Below are 9573 nucleotides of genomic sequence, written 5' to 3' on the forward strand. Positions count from 1 at the left end.
ATATACAATGCAAAAAAAAGAAAGAAAGAGGGAAAACCCAGTGGGAAGAAAACCCCCCTCAAAATATAATGCAAAAATAGAGAAAAGACAACTGCTAGGCAGTTGTGTCCTTCACCCCGAGTGAAAAAACTGAAAAGTCTCTAGGCTGGGATGAGAAGCATGTCAATCTAGCGTGGCGTTCTTTTGCATGTGACTGCTAATAGTCTGTCATAAAACCAGCTGCATCGTTGTACATGTAACCCTTTCTACTTGAGTAACACTGACGTGGACCTGTTCCGATACGACCTGCTCAGCTTACGTGTCAGACCCTGTAGAACCTGCCACGTAGCGTCGCCACGCTGGAGTGGCTCATTGAACAGCAGAGCCCGTCGGATGGTGTCATTCCAGAGATTGTTCTGTATGGCGGTGAGGTTCGTGGCCGTGACTCGTTCCAGCACCTTGCCCAGCTTCGCCACGTCACGCTCAGGCACTGACAGCGAGATGTTCGCCCATGGAACCACGTCTGGGTATGGCAGGGCAACGTTGTCCGCGATGATGACGGGGACGCAGCCCAGGGCCACGGATTCCACTATGCGAGGGCTCCAGGGCGCCCACCCCAACGGGCAGAGGCAGAAAACTGAGCGCAGGATTTCTGTGTGGTATCCGTCGAATCGCGTCCGCTTTATGTAGAATCTCCTGTTGCGCCCAAACTTTTGCCATATCACTGTTCTCAAACCTTTGCTGTATACACGGCCGCTAATATTTTTTGGATGAATCTCCATCTTTCCTCTGAAAAAGACCCAAATATCACGCTTAGCCTTCGGAGGCGCAGCAGCCCACAGAGCTTCGATTGGCTTGGGGGCAACGTAAGGAGGAATCTGTATGTGTTCCACGTCCTGGCAACGGTGCTTGCCCTTGACGCCAAAGGTTTGCAGGATTATAGAGTTCTGCAGGAACTCCGGTATCCCATCACGAATTGCAACGTCCTCCATGGCATGCTCAGCACAAACGCCGCCCCTGCGAACGGAAATTTGAGTGGTAAAACTTTGCGGTTCGCCCATGGGTTGCTGTTGCTTGGGAATACTAGTTCCTGGTGGCCTCCCACGAGGCGGTCTCTGATCTGAAGAATCCCTCTTGTTGTCAACCTCGATCATGGGCTTATCGCCGGGCCCTAAAACAACCTTGAAAGGCCAGAGTTTCATGTCCGCCTGCACCGGCGGGTCGCTGAATCTCCTCCCGATCAATCTCTTGGTTGCGTCGACGCACTTCTCAGCGAATTCCTTGACGTCGTCCTGCAAGGAGCAGGACACCAGTGCATAGTTCGCGGATTCGAATCTGAAGGCCGTTGAGACATGTGAGGACGAGGACGATAGCCTGGAGGAGCTACGCGTGACGCTGAGCTTTGTTGGTTGGAGAAGCATGGCCGCGACTTGTAGCACGGATCCTGTTGCGAGGGACGCGGCCATGGCTGCTACGTTATCCTTCTTTGGCTCGTTTCCCGTGCATGCAACGTTTGCACAGCCAGGTGTGTAGACAGTGCCTCTGATGGTGCCCTCCAACTGGTTAGGGTCACCACCGTCGGTTTCGTGGAGACCTTGGACGTAGTTGGTGGCGTACAGGCTGGCGACATGAGGGTCCTCCGGTTCTAAGCTAAAGCTTTCACGATGATTTCTATAGATTGCGATCGAATCGTTTATCATTCTAAGCATTTCATCCTGTTTTCCAATCAATTCTTCCAAAATTTTCCATACCTCATTTGGATTTGAACGTGATTCAACATGAAATAGCAGTTCCGGAGAAATAGATAAACATAGGATGCCGAAGGCCTCGTCCATGCAATTGAAATATCTTGATTTCTCCATTGTCGATGTTGGTTCAACTTCCGTTTCCATGGTTATTCGAAATAAGCCTCTACTTCTGAGATGAAGTTGAATCTTTGGCTTCCATTCGAAATAATTATATGGAGTGAGAATTGCCGATTGTGGAAACTCCAATTTAGACTCCATTCTTTGTTGTTGCTTCAATCTTCTGAACCTGCAAATAAAATTTCTTGTGCACTGATTACAAATCCCTGTGCTCCGATACCATGTAAGATTTTTGAGAAACACAGATAGATCTAGATCTGCAAAACAATAACAAGCTTGCAAGGCAAGGAAGAAAGCGAGCAAGAATTGAGAAAAGAATGAAAGTTAATTCTACAATATGAGGTTTAGAATAAATACATAAAAGCAACTAAGTTAAGCTTAGTTATGCATGCAATAACTAAAGCTAAGTGTGCCTTATCTTATGCTAATGTGGACATGTGCCGCATGCATGCAAGCAATAAGTTAACTAGAGCTAATCTAGGTGCATGTACACCAACACAACTAGTCTACAGCTAGTCTAAGTGCATGTACACCAACACAAATGCAGGGACACAAGGTAAGCCTGACATTCTCGTCTTCAGCTCCATAGTAAAGGCATGCATGAACTAATCAGCTCTTTAACAGTCCACCTACCAACTTCGCCCCATGTCGAATGAATTTGAACCCTAGACGGTTGCATGCCCGGTTGATGCTATACATGCAGTATGAAGGACTACCAATCTGCCCCTGACTTGCAAAATCCACCGCCGTCGATAATACCGCCATGAGAATAACAAGAAGCCGAAATTCCATGATCCAGCCAGTGCTTTCTAATATGAACATGGGTATCTGGGGATGTCGAGGAGGGATTTACAACCATATGCAGAGAAAGAACGATCAGATTTCAGGTTGCGGAGGAACAAAGAGCGTGTCAGATTTCATTAAATAGGGATTGAAGAGGGAACCTAACTTATATTTCCCACATTTAATTAAAAACATTCCAGATGAATCCACCCTAAAAGGCCCCTAAACTATGGAGTAGGTATTCGATTGCATCTTGACATGCATGTCAGATCAGATTCTGATATATAGGTCTCTGTGACAATTCATTTCTGAAATTAATCTTTTCAAGAACGAATGCATCTTACTTTACAATCTCACAATGTGGACCAACAAAAATCAGAATCATTCTGCAAACAGACTCAATACAAATATGCACATGCATGGGCAACAACTAATTAACCAGATTGTAGGTGTATACAACTGAGCTAAACTGGGATATACAAGTGAATATAATCAAATGAAATTGTAGGCATGTAAAAGTGAATCCTATCAAAGGAAATTGCAATCACATTGAACTGAATCCAATCAAAAGAAGCTGCAGGTATAGACAACTGAAGTCAATCAAAAGAAATTGCAGTTATACACAAGTGAATTCAATCAGAAGAGATTGTGGGTATACACAACTGCATCCAGTCATGAAATTGTGGGTATGTACAACTGAATCCAATGAAAAGAAACATGCATTTTACTTGCCATCGATAGATGGCACATATGAACCCAGACATCAATTCCACAACACTAAAGAAAAAATTGTTCTACAAAAACCAAAGCATGATAAGAACAATGAGCACTCACATTGATGACCTCAAAGGCAACATCCCACCGATGAAATAAAACAAGAAAGAAATACAGACATGATCAAAGCTCTCATTCCATTCCACAGTGCCCTCATCCCCAACGGTCCGTATAGCAGTGTAGTTTCTCTCAACACTTCTGAACCTAGAGCCCAATTTGCCTTCGACCCCTTCCATTTAATATGAACCAACTTGTCCGAGCCACCATTAAGACACAACCCTTCAAGCTCATGCAGAACAAGACCCGGCTGAAATTTCTGAGTAGATAGAACAGGCCATGGCATCCATTTCATCATCTTGGTGGCCACCATTACTATTACCTCTTCACACCAATCCACTTCATAACCCACTTGAATTAAATAAACAAACAAAAATAAAAATAAAAAATTCCTAGACAAAAATGATCGCAGAAACAAATTATCCTTCAGAACCACAATATATAAATTTATGATAAACGAGCTTTATCTGATGCCTATTATAAAATACACACCACTCAGTTTATGTTGGGGCAGAGCCTGCAAACAATTGTTAAAAATGGCTAACGAATTAATGAAAACAAATCTGCACTCAGAATTGTGGAAATCTAGAAACCCCGATTCCAAAGTTTAGTTGTCGTGGAAATTACTCGTAGGAAAATAAGCATCTTGTAACATTCAAAAACAAGTCAAGTTAAATATTCCAACAATCTATATATATATATATATATATATATATATATATATATATATATATATCTATATATATATATATATATATATATATATATATATATATATATTTAGATGCCCATAGGCCCTAAGGGTTGAACCTGCTCTGATACCATATGTAACAGTCCAAATAAATATCTAATTAACTTTTCTAATTAACATTAAATTTAAATCAGAGTGGCACTTACCTAGCCAAATAAACATGTAATTAATAAACTAAATAAAACTATGAATAGTGCTTACCTATGGTAGAAGTAGGCTTACCGCAACAAGGTTTTGGGGACGACTCTCCACCCGACCATAGGCTCAATTGTGCAAGGATTTGTTACAACTGGCCACCCCCGAGCCCTCAATCAACGTATTAATGCCAGTGACTCCAATGTCTTAGAACACCATTCTCCCAAGAGAATGAAAGATAGAATATCAGAAAGATGGAATGCCTCTCATCCTCCTCGCCATCTAATAAATAGAGCAAACATTGGATGGGAACCACATGCACACACTCCATGTGTCTACATGCGACTTTGATTTTTAGCTTTCTTGTTTTATTTCTTTACTTTTCTTTTGATTTTTAGCTTTTTTGTTTTATTTTCTTCTTTTTGATAGCTTTACTGCTTTTTTATTGTTTTCTTTGTTTTATTTCTATTTATTCTTATTTAGAGCTTTAGTATAGTTATTACTATTTTTATTTTTATTTATTTTCTTGTATATTTTTTAAATATCATTTATTATTTAACATTTATGATTTATTATTTATGATTATTTATTTTGTATTTTGTATTCTTTATTATTATATTATTCTTTATTATTTTTATTATTTATTATTTATTATTAAGGGAAGGGATATCACAGGATAATAGAAATGGCACAAAGCAATGCTTCCACATCCTCATCCTTTCTTGAGAGTGCATCTGCAACAACATTTTGCTTCCCTTTTTTGTAGATGATTTGAAAGTCATAATCCAACATCTTTGTGACCTATTTTTGCTACTCTTCAGAAGATAATATTTATTCTAAAAATTATTTAAGACTATCATGATCTGTTTTTACCTTGAAGTGTCTTCCTATTAGGTAAGATCGTAATTTATTAAGTTCATGTAGTATTGGCAACATTTCCTTCTCATAAATAGCTTTGTGCAAATACTTTCCTTTGATTGGACGACTTTCAAAAGCAATTGGTATTCCTTCTTACATTAAGACAACACCAATTCCATTTCTCGAGGCATCACACTCCACAATAAATGTTTTTGTGAAGTCTGGCATAGCTAAGACTGATGCTTGGCACATTGCCTCTTTAATATTTTCAAAGGCTTTAGTTGCTTCTTGAGTCCAAGAAAATGCATCTTTCTTCAATAATGTTGTTAGAGGTGTAGCTATTCTCCCATAATTCTTAACAAACTTGCGATAATACCCTGTCAACCCGAGAAATCCTTGCAGGTACTTTATGGATGTGGGGATTTTCCATTCTTTAATGGCTTTAATTTTGTTAGGGTCTACCTTAACACCCTCATGAGATACAATATGACCCAGATATTCCACCTCCTGTACTCCAAAGAAACATTTGGATGATTTTCATATAATTGTTTCTCCTCCAATAGTTTGAGCACCCTATCAACATGTTAAACATGATCCTTCCAAGACTTGTTGTTGATTAGTATATCATCAAAAAATACTAACACTAATTTTCTAAGGAAGGGTTTGATAATGGAATTCGTCAAACGTTGAAATGTAGAAGGTGCATTGGTACAGCCCAAAGGCATGACCAAAAATTCATAATGACCTTCATGGGTTCTAAATTATGTTTTTAGAATGTCTTCGGTCTTCATTCTTATTTGATGATATCCTAAATGAAGATCCAACCTGGTGAAGTAAATTGCTCCATGTAATTCATCCAATAATTCATCAATGATAGGAATGGGAAATTTATCTTTAATAGTGAGCTTGTTGAGCTCCCTATAATCCAGACACATGCACCATGATCCATCCATCTTTTACACCAATACTACTGGAGCAAAGAAATAACTTTGACTAGGTTGAATTATACTATCCTCTAGCATTTCTGCAACCATATATTCAATTTCACTCTTTTGGGCATATGGAGATCTGTAAGGCCTGATGTTTGGAGGAACACTTCCTGGAATCAAATGAATGGCATGATAATATCACGAATAGGTGGGAGGCCTTTGGGAGTCTCAAATACCTTGGAATGATTGTCCAAGACTTTTTGGAGATTTGGAGAAATAGACGATTTTGTTGTTTGAACCTCTAGTGAACAAAATTGTGCAATTACGCCCCATTGTTTTTTCTTTAGAAGCTTGGTCATGCTATTAGAGCTAATTATTTTTCCTGGTTTCACTACGATACCCCTTAATTCAATTTTCTTTCCTTCCCAAAAAAATTTCAAGAAAAGTTCTTAAAAATTAAAATCTATTGTACCCAAAGATTGTAACCATTGGACTCCTATTACAACATCAGCACCCCCCATTGGAATGGAAAGAATCGAACTATTCAATACATATTATCCCATGGATAGCTTGATATTATGGCACTTTCCAGATAAATTTATGGTTCTTCCATTTGCAATCATCACTTGACACTCTGGTGCTGGATATAGGAAGCAATTCAATTCCTTGGCTATCTTACAATGAATAAAATTATGGGTACTACCTGAATCAATCAATAATATTATCTTTTTCTTCTTGATATGTCCTTCTATCTTGAGAGTTTAAGGAGTGGTAATTCCCACCAATGCATTACAAGATATGGTCGGATACATTTTTTCTTTCCTTGGGGTTGGTTCCTGGCATATATCCTCCTCTTTTGATGTTTCTTGTTCCTTTTCTTTCTCCTCTTCACAATCTATGTAGAATAATTTCTTCTCAGCACACTTATGACCTTTAGTGTATTTGTTATCACAACTGTAACAAATCCTTTTTTCTCTTTTTTCCTCCAATTGTTGTGGTGTCAAACTTGTAGGTTGTGGAATATTAGGACCAACAACACTTCCATCTTTATACTTGTAAGTGGTAGACTTCCTTTTTGTCGTAATTTTTCTTTCAACTTTTCTTGCCACCCTGAATTTCTTCTCCAATGAATCAGGTTCCCAAAGGCAAACCTCATGTTGGATGTTATCTTTTAAACTCCCTATGAATACATCAATCCTATGCTCCTCTAGAATATCGGTTACCCTATATTCAATTTTTGGAAGTCTTCAATGTGCTTCGCCATTGAACCCTTTTGTTTTAGATTTATCAATTGGCTAAAGAAGGTGTTGCTCTTTGTATCTTCATAATGTGTTATCATTTCCTCTGTAAAAAATGACTAGGTGACAAGTGGTTTACGAGAACAAATCCATCTATACCATACAAACTGATTGGGTTCTAAATATAAAGATGCAATACATACCTTTTTTGAGGGTTGCACATCATGTAGATCAAAATATTGCTCCATCTGTAGTATCCAAGTTACAATATCCTTTCCATCAAAATTCCTTATATCTATGTTTGGAATGTGGTGGTTCTTAAACTCCACATTGGAGTCTCTAAAATCATGATTGATATTCCTTTTGTCTTCATCATGATTTTCATGGATTTCCTTATCGCCACTGGGATGCCTTTCTTCTAGCAACTTTGCCAAACCTTCCTTCAACCCCTCTATCTCGACATTCATCATTGCTTCCATGTTTGATTTTAAACCATCATTCAAAACTCTGATGTTCCTTTTTATACCATCTATCTTAACATTCATCATGGCTTCCATTTCATTTTTTGTTACTTTTTGCGAGAGCAAAATTTGTTGCATTTGGTCTCGCAATTTTGATATATCATGTTGCATTTCTTCCTCTTCTTCATGTTTCATAGTGGAGATTGTGGGTTGCTTACTAGGTGTTTCCATTTTCTTTCTTCGGAGCATAAATTAATGATAATTAGGCTTCACTATTCCCTTTGAATCACTTCAGACTAATTTTTCAAACAAAACTTATACAAATTTTAAAAACTACACACTTTTTTTTTTCGCTTTGTAGGAGTTCGATATTGAATCTGATGTATCTCTATAATTCAGATCCTCAAGGTCTGAAATTTCGCCCTATGGTAGCCCTTCAAGTTCTCCTTCCAACCCCATAAGTATGATCGAGATTGGATTCTCCAAGAAAGAGTTATACCTAATCTCCCACGATGGCCCAATTATAAAATGGTTCAGTAGAGAGAAATTGTACGAAGTTCCATGTGTCATTGTTTCGATCTTCATCCCTGGAAACGATATCCAACAAAATAAAGTCCATCCTCTACTTGTTAATTTTTACAAAATTTGAATTTGATGTTTAGAGAGAAAGTTATGACTATTTTCCCAAGGTCGCCAGTTTGAGATGGAATTCGGGAGCCTGTAAAAACCCTAACTTCCTTGGATCATATCTCAGAAAATATAGTGAGACAAGATCTGAAATTTGGACACCAACTTCATCACGATTTTGGCTCAAATGAGTTTTAATTTTAGATTCTGAAAATTCGCAGAAAAAATGTTATAGTAAAAATTCCACGATGGCCTGTTTGAAGCAGTGAAACCCTATAATCCAAAGCTCTGATACCAAATGTTATGTAACCAACTCACAAAATAGAAGAACAAGTATATAAATGACTTCAAAATTAGCCTCTTCAAGGGGAAAAACTCCTTTACATTACATAAATGAACAATTCTTGGATGATTCAAATGACAAAACCTCCTTTCTATACATAGGAGTCTAAGGGGTCACAATTTAATCAGAGATGTAAGGGCACAACAATAACAATAGTGGGCTTCTATGGGGTACATCAATAATAATAAGGGGCTACATTGACAATAACAATGAAGGAATACACTAGTATTATAGGGACCTAAAATTCCAGTCGGAGCCTCGGTGTATATTACAGAAAAAGGTGCTCATGCTCCGAAATTGAGCAATCGAGCAAGTTAAGGTGCAGTGGAAGCACTTTGGGCCCGATGAAGCTACATGGAAGATGGCAGATCAGATGCACCTATGTATCATTCCTTGTTTTCGGTTGAGCAAATAAATTTTGTCTTGGTGTTTTGGTGTGATTTTGGTATATGCTTTGGTATATGTTTTGATATATGTTTGGTGATGTTGGTTTATGTACATATGTATATGGATGTAAATACCGCCATGAGTTGTGTTGTAAATATCCAATAAGCGGTATGGGTGTCATGTCATTATGATGTTATGTTGTTATGTTTTCATGTTGGTTGATTCTCAATAGGTTGATCATTGTAAATACTGCATCGAGTTAAGCTATCAAGCTCCATCAATAGTATATTTTTCTTATTGTAGCTTTGTTGGTTATAAGTTTTGTTGAACACGGAGGATGGTGTTCCCCCAAGGGGGAGGGTTCTGTAATATCCCTGGTGAAAATT

General features: G+C 38.3%; 1 pseudogene; it reads right to left on the bottom strand.

Moving 5' to 3' along the window:
* Positions 1-245: 245 nt before the first annotated feature.
* LOC149267431 (putative glucuronoxylan glucuronosyltransferase IRX7 pseudogene) lies at positions 246-1679 on the bottom strand (annotated as a pseudogene).
* Between the last annotated feature and the right edge of the window lie 7894 nt (positions 1680-9573).

Source organism: Pinus tabuliformis, chromosome 6, assembly GCF_031772625.1.
Source record: "Pinus tabuliformis cultivar Carrire ecotype Pingquan chromosome 6, CPIR1, whole genome shotgun sequence".
Lineage (NCBI taxonomy): Eukaryota > Viridiplantae > Streptophyta > Pinopsida > Pinales > Pinaceae > Pinus > Pinus tabuliformis.